General features: G+C 43.1%; 1 non-coding gene across 1 annotated transcript; it reads right to left on the bottom strand.

Moving 5' to 3' along the window:
- Positions 1-1,970: 1,970 nt before the first annotated feature.
- On the bottom strand, positions 1,971-2,042 carry trnag-ucc (transfer RNA glycine (anticodon UCC)). Its single transcript has one exon. It is a non-coding gene; the product is annotated as a tRNA-Gly (tRNA).
- Between the last annotated feature and the right edge of the window lie 2,201 nt (positions 2,043-4,243).

Here is a 4,243-nt window from a genome sequence, read left to right as displayed (position 1 = left end):
CTAATCGTACTTGTATAGTTGTATCTATACAAGTGCGATTCTAGAAATGCTCACCAGATTACGTTTTAAGAAGGAACTGCGCCTCAGGTTCCGCCGAGATCGTAACTCGGATGGCAGGATTCAGAGTCCGGAGTGCGGACTGATGGCGCACGGAGGGTCCACATACTGTGGATCCCTCAGTGATCTTCCGCGTATTCAAACCGCCAGCGTGTGACTCCCCTGTCCCCGTGACCTCATTGCTCTGCTCTCTCCTCTGTGCAGCCGAGCCCGACTCACGGTAAAGTGAAAAAAAAAGATGCCCTCAACATGAGATTTACTCTGGAGCGAGGATAGATGTTACCTTTTTATCATTGAACAGGATGTATGTGATGTGGCGACTAGGTTCAATTTTGTATCCTCTTTAAAAGATTAAGGACTGGGGTGAGCGTGATTTACCACCCTTTCAGCTAAGAACCCGACTTGCGCACCGTTTAAGCTGCATAGACTCGGTCATTTAACTCTTCTCCATTAGCAGGGTTAAGGTTAAAGAAAAAAAACATTGCTGACTTCTTTTTTTTTTGCCAGCCGCTAGCGCTGATTAGCAAGGTTTGTATTTCATGTTTTGCAAGTTGCATCCATTTTAAGAAAAACAAGTCGCGTTAAAGACAGGAAATGAATATTTGCAAGTCTAGCCGTAGGTGGTTGTCTGGAAGGACCAGTTCTGTTTGAGAAGACAGAACAAAGAAGGCACTGCTGGGATTTGAATCCAGGATCTCCTGTTTACTAGGCAGGTGCTTTAACCAACTAAGCCACGGTGCCCCGGGAGCACTGTCCTTTTGCAGCCACTTGGACACACCACTCAGACACATCTGCATTCGGTGTGTGCTCCGCCTGCTCGCTGAGCAAGTTGCCACCTTTACATACAATAGCAACATCAACACCAAGAGAAAGGATGACAAATGGCTTTTATCTGGAACTTTTGATGTCCAAGGAGCTCAATGTGCTTTCTGTGTACAACAGGGCCACTGAACTCCACACTGGCCAGTGAACCACAGCAGTGGCTTGCTGGCTTGACATCTCCCAAGGAAAATGTTGAAATCACATGTGGAACAGGAAAATGACCCTCGAGTACGTGGGGAAAAAAAGAAAAAGATCATCTGGAGCGCGCCAACCCATGTCCGGACAGCCCAGTTTTGTCGACAAGGTGGCTGAGTGGTTAAGGTGATGGACTGCTAATCCATTGTGCTCTGCAGGCATGGGTTCGAATCCCATTCTCATCGGTCTCCATGACTGACACGTATGCCTGTTCGACGTCGGCCCTCCTGTTGTTTGCTCCGGTGCTAGAGCCGTACATTTTCTAGCAGTGGCTGAACATGGTATAGTAGGCCAACGTCGGTATCGAGCAGTGACAGTAACAGTACTTACTGCGCCCCATAAGAAATCGTTTGTCCCTGTTCAAAAGAGATTGTGCGATGTCCTGCGGCGTTCGTAAAGCAAACCTTTGACAGTTTGAAAAGAGGAATTTATTCTGCTTCCTGTGCGTGCAGTAGTTACAAAGTTGAACGTCTTTACACGATCTGCCGCAGTTTTCAGTGGGCGGGCTTTGTCAGATAGCTTGAAAAAACGCACTGTGTTTCAGCTCGGGAAACATCATGAGCTGTGTCCTGCATGTTTTCTGTGTATAGCTGTCTTTTAACGCATACAGAATTCATTCAAAATCATTGATTTCTCCAATTAACAAGGGTCCCTTTTTGAACCTGCGAGAAGCATTCTTTCAATGTAACAGATTTACTCCGGGGAAAAGCAGCATGACATTGAGAGTAGCTCAAGCTTTCAGCACCTGTATCGGACTGCGTGTTTGCAGACACCGCTCAGAATCCCCTGTAAGATTCTCCTTCAATTCCGTTTTTCAGTGCTTTAGCTCTTTCAAAAGGCTTCACTTTGCTAGTCACAATCCAAGGCTCATGACAGCATTTGAAAACATTCGCCACTGCGTTGGCCGGGAATCGAACCCGGGTCAACTGCTTGGAAGGCAGCTATGCTCACCACTATACCACCAACGCACACCCACAGGAAGCCTGCAGGACACCACCAGAGAATGCTTTTTTTAATTTTTTTTTTATTAAACAGAATTTACAAATACAAATACAACAAGAGGATCAGAGTCATGTACAAGAGAAAAAAAACGCAGCAGAAAAAAGCATTTAACTACCAGAGGTAATTAAGTAATTATGTGATCAAATTGTATATTTTACACGTATCATATTTTCCTTGCTTTAATATTTCTCAATTATTTATAAACTTTAGTTTCAACATGCATGCGTTTCCTGTAAAAAATAAAACTCAGCACACAGTTTTTCTTTTAACAACATTTCGAGTACCTCTGGCATTCATGAAAAAGACATACACAAAAGCAAATAACTAACTCTAAGACTGTCTAAACTATTGAGTTTTTCAAAGAACCAGAACTATAACAGTCCTTAACACTTAACTACACCATTCCAAACTAACACTAAAGAAACACTAGTATATACTGGTATAACAAATATAACCAAACATAATCATTAACTGAGCAGTCACTGGGAGCAAATCTCCTTCCCGTCCACAAAGGCCCTCGCTCCCACAAAGTAGGCTCTCCTCCCCTCTCTTCTGGCAGCTTCAACCTGGGGCCACAGCTGGTTCCTGGTACTCCTGTCCGCGGCAGACAGGTCCTCTGCAAACCTCAGTTTGTTCCCATTCAAATACTCATTCCCCCTCGCCGCTCGCCACAGCATGTCCCTCGCCGTCCTCTTGGTGAACTGTATTATAATCGATCTGGGGCGCACTTGCCCAGACATGTTCGCTCTCCCGAGCCTGTGAACAAAGTCAATGGCCGATATTACGTCCTCCTGGTCCGGCAGGGTCCTTTTACAGATACCCTTCACTGTTGCAACAAGGTCCTTATCACGTTCCTCTTTAACTCCAAATAATTTTAAATTCCATCATCGACGGTATCTATCTACATCGTTCACTTTCAATTCAAGTTCTTTAATATGCTTTTCTTGTTTGGTATTTACTTGTTTAAGAACTTTTACTTCACTCTTTAAGTACGCTGGGCAAACGTCCCGAGATCGAATTCTTCCGCGACGGGGGTACCTTTAAAGCGGAGACGACGGCACCGAAAATTTTTGGCGCGCCCTCTCTTTAAAGCCCTGGCCAAATACGAAGACAGTACGTACAGTTATAATTCAAACGGAATTAAAAACTACACATCCCAGTTACCATGGTGGTGCTTGTGATCATTGCGTTTAACCAACGAAACAGGGCGAAAAATCAGTCACATGACTTTGGGGCAGAGTTTCGAAAGCTTAACCTCAGCAACAAAGCAAAATTTACACGATAGGCTACCTCAAACTGTCAGTTACACGACTGTGTATGTCGCTTAAGCCACTCCTATTTGGCATTTTAGTTATGGAGGCGAGACGACGCCCCCCCCCCCCCCTCTCTGGGTGCCTGATTTGCCGCCATCTTTAACCGCTTCGTGTCCAAATCGCAGTAGCTACGCGTACGAAATAAAGTTCATCCCAGCTACAAAACATATATATTTTTGTGGTAAGAGGGAGCAAAACATCAGTATTTACTGCTATTAATTAGTGTACGATTTATAGTTGAAATCTGAGCCTAAATATAAAGTTAAAATCTCGACAAAGCAATGTAGGAAATACAGAGAAAAGAAATCCTTTCTGACATCTAAAATCAGTTTCGATCAAGGTCTCTAAAACGAACAAGAAAAAGAGGATTTTCGGAGGGCAATTACGCTGTGTTTATATAGGATAAGTGATCTATGAGCAATCTAATTTCTTGTTCGTTTAAAACAGTGAAATGTCAGCTCCAAAAGATCGCACCAGAAACAGCACTCTCTCTGCCTGTCATAGACGTTCAGGAAAGGCTGAATGAAGTCATGTCAAGAACAATAATTCGGTGATCAATAATAACAGTTGTAGGACAAGAAACAAAAGATAATGAAAACTTCTTTAGGCTAAAACTCAAGTTCATTCTACAAATTAAGGCAAATGAAAATTCAGGATGTTAAAGTGCTAGAGGTGTAAAAAATACAAAAATGCACATGAGTAAAAAGTTTTAGAAATGGAGCAGGTGTTGCTTTGAAATAAGCAAACAGAAAAAAAGCCATGACTAAAGTGCAGAAGAGGGATGCAGGAACACTTGCTTAGATATACAAAAAAAATCACAAAAAGGTGTATGTTACAAAAGAACATGCAAACAT

The sequence above is a fragment of the Lepisosteus oculatus genome, unplaced genomic scaffold, assembly GCF_040954835.1.
Source record: "Lepisosteus oculatus isolate fLepOcu1 unplaced genomic scaffold, fLepOcu1.hap2 HAP2_SCAFFOLD_52, whole genome shotgun sequence".
NCBI lineage: Eukaryota > Metazoa > Chordata > Actinopteri > Semionotiformes > Lepisosteidae > Lepisosteus > Lepisosteus oculatus.
This window is presented reverse-complemented; position numbering and strand designations above follow the sequence as displayed.